The 10082-nt window shown below is 36.0% G+C and overlaps 2 long non-coding RNA genes across 2 annotated transcripts; one reads left to right on the forward strand and one right to left on the reverse strand.

The window, feature by feature from the left end:
* Positions 1–3703: 3703 nt before the first annotated feature.
* On the reverse strand, positions 3704–5519 carry LOC145159944 (uncharacterized). The gene is made up of 2 exons (XR_013737968.1): positions 5413–5519; positions 3704–5283 (listed from the first exon to the last, which is right to left on the reverse strand). It is a non-coding gene; the product is annotated as an uncharacterized LOC145159944 (long non-coding RNA).
* A 146-nt stretch (positions 5520–5665) lies between these two features.
* Positions 5666–8280, forward strand: LOC145159945 (uncharacterized). Its single transcript, XR_013737969.1, has 3 exons — positions 5666–5750; positions 8019–8135; positions 8231–8280. It is a non-coding gene; the product is annotated as an uncharacterized LOC145159945 (long non-coding RNA).
* The last annotated feature ends 1802 nt before the right edge of the window (positions 8281–10082 follow it).

Here is a 10082-nt window from a genome sequence, read left to right on the forward strand (position 1 = left end):
AACTAGATCATTCATGTACCGGAAGTTGAGATGAGCTAGCCTCTGATGCCATCTCGAACTTACTTCAGGAATGACCTTTGAAAGAAGACAACGTTGAGGCTTTCCGATGATCATGTTGATATCTAAAGGATACATGTTTTTGATGCGATCTGATTTGATAAGACATTCTTTTCAGTCTTCTGTCATAACGTAGCTATGCTTCTTGTAGAATTCAACTCTCCGGCTTGCATCAGTGAGTTGAGGCATGTTGATTAGATTATGCTTGAGATCAGCCACATGCTCCACATTAGAGACAAATAAATTTCCATTGGTTAAGACGTCATATCCTCGAATTTGAGAATTTGAATTATTGCCAGTAACGTAACCAATGTTAGGAGCGAGCTTAAGATCACGCATAAAGTCTTACTGCCCAGTCATCTGTATGGAATAAGCACTATCAATATACCATATTATATCTTGTTCCAAAGCACGCAATGCCTGCAAAATCAATGAGATTTGGAGTTTTTAGGCTCCGAGGAGAATCAGTTTTCACAGCGGAAGTCTCAACAACAACCTTTTTTGTACAAAAATTGATAGATTTGTTCTGAACATCCAGACTAATAGGAATAGATGGCCTCTTAAGGATCTTAACAAGCATGAAGGCATTGTGTAGCTGGATTGACTTTTTGAGACACTTTCTTCTCAAATTTCTAAATCTAGAGGCTTTCCTAGACCTGGTTTCTTTTTAAGGGGATTTCTAGCTTTGGTATTTGGATGAACAATATCTTTCTTGTTCAGCCAGGGTTTCTTCCGAGAGTTAGATGATGACTTGGAAGTTTTTCCAGTTGTTGGATTGTTGAAACTTGGCTTAATTGGCGCTAGAGTTGATTTCAATATCACGCCAGAGTTAGAGATACAATTGTCGGATGAGTTGTCACACAAAATTTCTTCATCTACATCACTATCAAATAACGCCCAAACAAAGTCGGATTTGTCAGAGTCATGTCCATTTGTCTCGGGAATAATTTCCTCAATAACATAATTATTCGACGGACCAAAATCGGAAACTGAACTCTAGTACAGCTGATGTCATGGAAAGATTCTGAAGACCGATTTAGGTCCAGGGATATCAGAGGTAGAAGAGGCATGGAATCGGGACATGTAATAGTTATTGGATTGAACTCAGGAATCAGATATGGAAACTTGTCCAAAGTTTCAATAAGGGACGACAAAGGTGAGACAGGGGTATCCGAATAAGGATGGTTCGGAATGTCTCTCATAAACATTAGGTTCTGAATTTCCTTCAAGGGACGAACAACAGACTTTGGAAACTCACTTCCGAGACCTGGTGCTTTGGACCATGTATGACGAAAATTGTGTGTCATCCGTTCATTTGCTTCAAGAATATCAGTAGAGTTATGCAAAGCATCAATTTTGTCATATCTGATTGAATTTGATTTAGATAGGGTTCACAAATAAATAAATCAAAATTATTGTCAGTGATCATGGATTTTACCTGCTAGATGATGCTTCTGCCAGGTGGATCGTTTGTTGCCATGTAGCAAAAGTTTGGCTCAACAACGTCATCGTCTTCTTCTGAACATGAAGAACAGTAGCCTTCATCACACTCAATCGACTGTCTTGCCATAAGACACATGTTCCTTGCAAAATTTTCTTCATTCTCATCACCAGAAGACTAGTACCCATCAACATTTCTTGACATCATGGTAACAAAATCCTTTTCACTTTCAGCAAGTTCTTGTGCTCTAGGAGCATAGTAGATAGAGTCTTTTACCTTCGGTTTTTGAGAAGTTTCAGCCAAACAGTCCTTTGCAAAGTGGTTTCCAAGACCACATTTGTGACAAACAATCTTGGGTTTGACTGGTTTCGTAACTTTCTGGGTTTCGGGGAGTGATTTCGGATGTTGGGTCGGTATGTCGGTGGATTTTCTGATGGTTTAGGGAAGGGTTGAGGATTGCTTTGACGAGGAGCTTAAAACTGGCTTTGAAAAGGTTTCTGACTGGGATTCCACGGACGTTTATACTTCATAGACATAAATGTGAATTCTTGTTGGACACGAAGTTCGGAATCAGCTGAATCGAGATCAAGATTTTCTTCAAATGAATGGTTCGGAACATGAGGAACAGGTGGGGTAGGAAGTGTTGGTTGAGCAGCTGAAACAGGTGGGATAGTTCCAAAAGGATCTGAAATAGATGGGCTCGGATATAGTGGATTAACCGAACTCACTAAGGCGAGAGGACCTCCTGAAAATTCTCTTAACGTTTGAGCAACATTTGATTCAGGGCCTTGTATTTCATCAAATAATTGATAGAGCTTCAGTTACTTCAGAGATCCATTACTTTAAAGACATGACTTAACATTTTCCAATCCTTTTCTGAGGTTGTTAATGAACTTTAGATTGTACTCGAGTGGAGTTCAGACTATTCCATGTGCAAGCATGTTATTCACAACGATCATGTATCGATTTGATGCAGAGGCTACAGATTCACTGGGAGTTATAGTGAAAGTATCAAAGTCGTTTACAACGGATGTCAAACACTTATCCTTCATGTTCTCAGAACCTTCGAACAAGTCTTGAAGTGTATCCCAAATCTCTTTGGCAGATTTACACAACTTAATGCTCAAAGAGAGTAGGAGGAACACTAAACACCATTTCTGAGAACACAACCTGATCTGCATGAAGTTTTTCGATGTCTGTTGCAGTTAGAGGTGTTTGACGTTGTTCATTTTGACCCATAAAAGTAGCAGCATCATCTCTGACCATTTGTCTTATGGGAACAATGAGGACCTTCTTTCACAGACCTCCGTATCGTTTTACCTTTTTCTTTGCCAAGTAAAAATCTCTCCATTCTAACTTTCCAGTGATCATGCTCTTCAACAACTAGCAATGGGGCACGCGTTGGGCAACCGACGCTATTTGCTATTTGCAATGGATACATTTGTTGAGTTGGATTAGGAGCAACCATTGAAGTTAAAGTATTAGAGCTGAAGTGGTATATAGAAGAACTTTTATCCTGAACACAAAAATGAATGAGATACCAAGGTAATCTCAAATCAACTATAATATGTTCTTATGGATTCAAAGGATAACCACTAAGACTCTAGTACCAATTAAGAGTGCAAGAAACTGTGTGCATACAAGGTTTGAAAACTCAAAACTTGAATTAACTTAAGATCAATTTCTGCTACTAATATTAAGAGTCCAATAAAGTCTAGTAAACCAGTCTTATCTTAAAATGAGAAGTTCAACAAAATATTCAAGTAAGTAAGAAGTAGTATGAACAATTAAAGAGATTTTAAGAACAATAAGAATGATAGAGAGAATGATTTTACTTGCAAGATTCTTAGTATTGATGTGAAAGAGAATATTGCTCAAGTTTACATTGCATGAAAATTTCATTCCTTAAATAGCCAAGGAGTGATAAAAGGACAAAGGGCATGTTCGGCATGGAGCATTTGGGAGCGTTTGAAAGCTTTTAGCTTCTAGCGTTTAACAAAACGCTGTATTTTGAACAGAAAGTCTCGTTTGACACTACAAGCTTCTAGCGTTTTGTTTAAACAAAACGCTCCAAATTCAAATGCTACTTCACGTAGCATTTAACAAAACGCTACCAGCTAGAAGCTAGAAGCTACTCGCTATAAGCTACCCGCTACCAACTATTTTTACCGAACATGCCCAAATTACAAGACTGCATGGAGAATGTAAATCTGAAAAGTCAAAAAGCTGACACATAGGATTTTCTCGATCTTGTCCCATGAACTTTACAATAAAACAAATGCTAAAGGACAAGAAACATTAAATGCTAATACATACTCAAAATAGCACTGAATACAAAGTGCTTCTCGGACTTGTCTTTGTTTCAGAAGTAGCTTCATTTCGGAAGTCATCACACCTCGAAATGCACTTGAGCTTGGCTTCGCATTGCTAGAGGTTTACTTCATGTATTAACAGCCATGTGGTTTTGGCTACTGCATTTACCGACCCCTTTATATTTAGATTTTGCATTAGAACACAAAACCATATTTTGACCGATTCATATATCTTGTTAAGAATATATTAATTTGAAGTTAAAAATCAATCTAAATTTTGTAGATCAGTGACGACATATCTCACTTGTTATAGATAATTACAATTTAGGTTTAATATATTCGCTTGTGGAAAAAATGACTATTAAACAAATATTCATGTTTAAATAATACATGATGAAATGTTTAATATATTTTTATGTTGAACTTATGTTTATGAATTAATGTAATTGTTTCTCGTAATATCGTTTTTTTATCTAATATGTTCTTATGATACTTACCATTTTTAAAATAGACTAAACTGCAAATTTGGTCCATGTGGGTATCAAAAAAATGTGGATAGAGTCAAAAAAATTTTCAACTTGCACAATTGGTCCAAAATCGAAGTCTTTTTGTGGTTTTGGTCCCTAAAAAAGTTGAAATGACATTTTTGCCCTTTTACTTTTATTTTTGAATTTCTTTACTATTTTTTTAACATTAAGAAAATGAAAAAAAGAAATAGGCCCACCCACACCTGTAAATAATATTCTACCCACCCGTAACCCCCACCCCTTCTTTTTTACATTCTTCATCTATTTGACTCTCTCTCCCCCTTCTCCTTCCCACCACCGCTATTGTTGTCTTCATCCCTTCGCTTTCTCTATGTTAAGCACCTTAACCTACAAAACTTACCTATGTTCATCATGTTCTTCACAACCAATGATCAAATATCAAAACACAACAAAACACTTCACATGTAGATACACCTACCTGCAACTCAAAAAACAGTTTCAACTCAAAAAAACCCACCCTCCCTCTCTCTCTCTCTCTCTCTCTCTCTCTCTCTCTCTCAGATTTGCAAAATCCCTTTTACAACACATTTAATTGATCGATGACTACACAAAAATATCATGGAGTGGTGGGAGGTTAATCTAAACCATCCATGCTAGAAACCAACCTGTAACATTTTTCGGAGCTAGCCATCCTCTCCGGAAAATGGTAGAAATCGATCTCTAAGACATGAAGCATAAAAAAACTATGAGATGTATCAAAACAATAGGGAAGAAGTAAAAAATTGATTCCCATCCCCCAACTTGTTCATGTCTCTGCCTCCTCCATTCCCTCCTCCACTCTCCCGCTGTTGGTTACCCAAACACCAACAACCAACTGAAGAGAATTGGTTCCTCAGGATCCCTAAATTGAAGATGCGATACCAAACCTAATCAGGTAAAAATGAGATTTATTCGACGAAGATCACAGTTGAAGCAAGCCCCACTTCTGATGAACATAATCAAGAAACCCAAAATAGCAAAATTAGGTTTTTTGTCAACATCTTCTCAACAATTGGAACTGATCAAGATGCAGTTCCTAAAGTACAAACAATCTTCGTTTTCGGCCTCTACATACCTACTAGTTGCGTGCTCTCGTCAGTCGTCATTTGATCCATATTGTTTTCGATCGATTGCCTTTGTTATATGCTCCTTGGAAACACCACTGGCTCTTCCCTTATTTGCAGCCTGTACATCCCTTGGGGACAACAAAATAGGTCGGTGCTGGAATCTCGACTTTTCTTATTGGTTCTGATTTTAGTGTGTTTTGGTTTGTGATTAGGTGAAGAAGTGGTGAAGTGAACGACGGGGTATCATGTTCCAAATTGGGGATTCAGGGCATAAAAAACGGGATAGATGGGGAAGATGGATGTAGAGAGAGAGAGAGAGAGAGAGACGAGGGTACATATGGTGAGGGTGAGCGATTTTCTTTTTTCTTTTTCATTTTCTTAAATGTTAAAAAAGAGTAAAGAAATTCAAAAATAAAATTAAAAGGGCAAAAAAGTCATTTCAACTTTTCTAGGGATCAAAACCACAAAAAGAATTCGATGGACCAATGGTGGTGCAAGTTGAAAAGCTTTTGGACTCTATCCATATTTTTTTAATAACCACATGGACCAATTTTGCAATTTAGTCTTTAAAATATTTGTCATAAAATAAATCAATAAAGTAATATCACAAATACTTGATAAGTTTACATCTTGAAACGCATACAAAATGACAAAACTGCAAATTTGGTCCTTGTGGTTTGTAAAAATCTTTAGATAAGGTCCAAAAAGTTTTCGGTTTGCACAGAAGGTCCAAAATCAAGGTTTTTCTGGGTTTTTAGTCCTAAACTTAGGAAATTTTTGTATTTTTGGTCCATGAGGCACTTGAATTGACTGTTTTGCCCTTTAAATTTCTTTTTTGTATTTTCTATAGTTTATTTTATAAATATTAATGTAAAAAAAGGAATTAAGTTGGCTCACCCCATCTCTCTCTCTCTCTCTACCCACCCCACCGGAGCCCTCCCCCTTCTCTCTCTTCCTCCTCCTCCTACTCCTCCTCCTCCTCATCTCTCTCTCTCTCTCTCTCTCTCTCTCTAAACATAAACACACCTGCAACTCCAAATACACACACACACAAGGAACTCGAACACATACGAACATCAAACCCATCACAAAATCCATAATAAAAATGAAGCGTAAACATTGATTACTATAAAAAAAATAGCTTCAGTCTTTCAAAATTAATATCGATGCTCCATCAAAACTTCATCTCAAATCAGAAACAAAATTATTCAACATACTAATTCAATCAAAAAATCGTTTAACATATTTAACCCACAACAATCCAACACAAATATCATCCGAACACGGAATCAACTGAAATCTGGAAAAATACCCAAGAACACTTCAATGGAGAAAATCTTAAAAATTGGAACAAACCATAAAAATCGCAGAATCAAAAACTACTTCCCTGAAAACACGTTAGAGTTTCAAGATTTCTGGAAAGTATTGTCATAAGTATCATTCTGATTACTTAGAAGAAGAAAACGACGAACCTATAGGCGAAGAACTCTTGAACATATTTGATTTCAAACTTCAACCCTAAGACAATCAGATTAAAGCGAGTTACAAGAGTTCTGATGCTGGATTCGATCGTATTATCATCTAAGGTTTGGGAAATCGGGTTTGTTCTTTGTACTCTAGCATGGGGAGATGGAATTGATCTTGAAATTGGGAAGGTAAGATGAGCAGGAGAAAGATGAGTTGTTGCATATTAATTGGGAACCGAGGATGAACAAGGAGCGAGTCGATGTGCTTCTTCATCATGTGCGTGAGTGTGTGAGGGGTAGAGGGTTCTACCGACGATGGGTATAAAGAGGGGGTGGTAGTGGTGGTGGTGAAATTAGGAACCAGACTCCGGCGAGGCCGTTGTTTTCTTCGGCGAGGTCGTTGTTTACTCCGACGAGTCTGTTGTCGAACAAGTAAAGAGTCTTGAGACTCCGGCAGCTCCCAAGCTTATCTGGGGTTTTTCCGATGAGTTTGATGGAGTTTAAAATCAACTCTTGGAGGTTTTCAAGGTTGCCAATGGAAGACGGGTTTGGGATGAGAAGTTATGCGGGTGTGTGTGTATGTGTGTGTGTGTGAGAGAGAGAGAGAGAGAGAGGTGGATGTAAGTGGGTGGGGGATAATTACTTTCTTTTCTTTTTATTTTTAAATTAAAATAGTATTTTAATCATTATAAAAATACAAAAAGGAAAATAAAAGGGCATAACCGTCTTTTCATGTTTTTTTTTTGACCAAAAACCCAAAAAAACCTTGATTTTGGACCTTCTATGCAAGCCAGAAACTTTTTGGACCCTATCCAAAGATTTTTGCAAACCACAAGGACCAAATTTACAATTTGTCCATACAAAATACATAATATAGAACAAAGTGCTACATCACATCAACTACGTACCCATCGTACCAGCCAAATAGGCAGTCATAAATAAATTCTAACAACCACTAGAAACATTTAAGATGCAATAAATAAAATTACAAGCCTCTTCGCCACCTACTAGAAAATGAACTAATACATGAATTTTAACAATTATAATATACACATATCATGGGTACCTTAAGCGTCTTATCCAGAAGACCGAGACTTCGTAAATTATTTTGAGTTTCATGTCTTATTGTTATGGTGTTGACTCTGTAGGAAATGACATTATTTGAGAATCGAAAAGGGATTTGGGGATATATTTAAAGCTGCTCCATCGTTTAAACAGAAAGTCAAAAGCTTTAAACCCCTGAGCAAACTCACGAGGTGTTATTGGTAAGAAACTTGAACTACAAATTAGACATAAAGTGGGTCTGTAGAATACTAGAATTAATGCATATCGTGGATATTTAACGAGGTCACTTTATCAGGAAAAGGTGGAATATGTGACTTGCAAACTCACAAGGTATTTTCTTGCGATACAGATGGTTATCTTGTTATAAAATGTTGAATAGTTGTCATCTTTATTTAAGAGCCTTCCATATATAATATTTTAGTGAACGGCTCATAAGCTTATCGTAAACAAATTAATCAAATTTGAAGCCATTAACTAACATCAATAATATGGTAGAAAAAATACATGTATCTAAAGGCGTGACCACCAAAGGTTTTGTGGTCTAGCATTTATGGGGAGTTAACAGAAACATGCCCCTCAACTAAAGGTTGAGAGTTCAAAAGTTCCGTGTGGGATGAAAAGTATAGATATAAGAGTAGAGTAGTGATATAACAACCATTCTAGAAAATAATAATAATAATAATAATAATAATAATAATAAAATCATCTAAAGGCATGGTCTTATAAGAGCAAAGAAAAAAAAGGTATCCAAAAAGTTTGATTAAATTTGTAGGTTAAGCTTTTATTTTGTCTCTTATCTCCTTATCTCCTTTATAGAAAAGCTCCATAAGCATAATAAAAGAAGATAGATATGAGATTTTCTACAATTAAATAATTTATCATCTACTTGGATGCATTATTGCATACAAAAGCCTGTAAAAACATCTTTTAGCTAGTCTTCCTTTCAATAATACTTATGTCACCAGTTACATGCAAGATTATTTACATAATTTCAACATCACAAACCAAATCTCTACAACTTAATCCCCATGTAAACCATATGTAAGGGTTATCTCACCTAATGATTTACCACAAACACTCAGTTTATTTATATTGCAACAATGACAAAATTTTTGCATATATATGATACAAAACTCATGTTTCGCATCAAGAATACTCTTACCTGTTGGGGAAAATCGAAATAGGGTTATTGGAAATCTGGATCACAAACAGGAATCGTGTAAACACTTTCCTTGTTTGATATTTCGACCCTATATACCTTGGATATCACGAAATCCAAACTTGGGATAATTCCTGATGCAGCAATTTCGATTTTAGGCACAAAATCAGAATCAATAGAAGAAGATGAAGTGAAAGAACGTTCTGTGTTTTCGTATGTGTTTCAATAGTCGTTTATCACAGACTTATCCAATCAACGGATAAGTCACACAGTAGATTAGGGTTCAGTACTAATAATATTTAGTAAATACAAGTGTGCACTCCCGCACCTCCTAACTTGTATTATAACTAAAACATTATTCTTGAAACACTTGTTAAGTCCATTACACTAAAATATATTTGGTGATAAAATCACCAACAATCCTCCCCTATTTTAGTGTAACCTTGAATTAACAACCTTAAAACAAAAGAAAAAGAAACTAATGCATAAATGAAAATATCGATACGATTGAATTTTCATGTTAGTATATTACACATTTCAAACATTCGAGAAATCAAGGTATCTTAAAGATTGAACCCATTAACTCGTTTGAATATCTGAAGATAATATACACATTAGTTTTACAATCATCTAAAACAAAATAACTTGACACTAATTATATAGTCGTGTGTCCCAATCCATTCTTGATCGTATAAAAGCCAAGTCCCAAGCTCTTTGAAGTACGGCTACACTTCACGATCATATAGGTGATTCTTTTATTCATGTACATGTATACATTTTATCAAAAGAATCATTAAGAAATCAAATTCATCCTGGTCTCTACAGGTTCAAACACACGTACCTTGGGATGGTTATAATGTGTGTTCCAATTCATATAAATAAGCTTTCCACATTGAATTCAACCTCTAACATTGTATCAGAGGGGAATTGGGTGTGTCATTCATAAGAATTCATAAGGACTTTAAGCCCATCCCTATAACAGACTTGT

The sequence above is a fragment of the Lactuca virosa genome, chromosome 2, assembly GCF_052849685.1.
Source record: "Lactuca virosa cultivar CGN04683 chromosome 2, Lactuca_virosa_CGN04683_v6, whole genome shotgun sequence".
NCBI classification, from domain to species: Eukaryota; Viridiplantae; Streptophyta; class Magnoliopsida; order Asterales; family Asteraceae; genus Lactuca; species Lactuca virosa.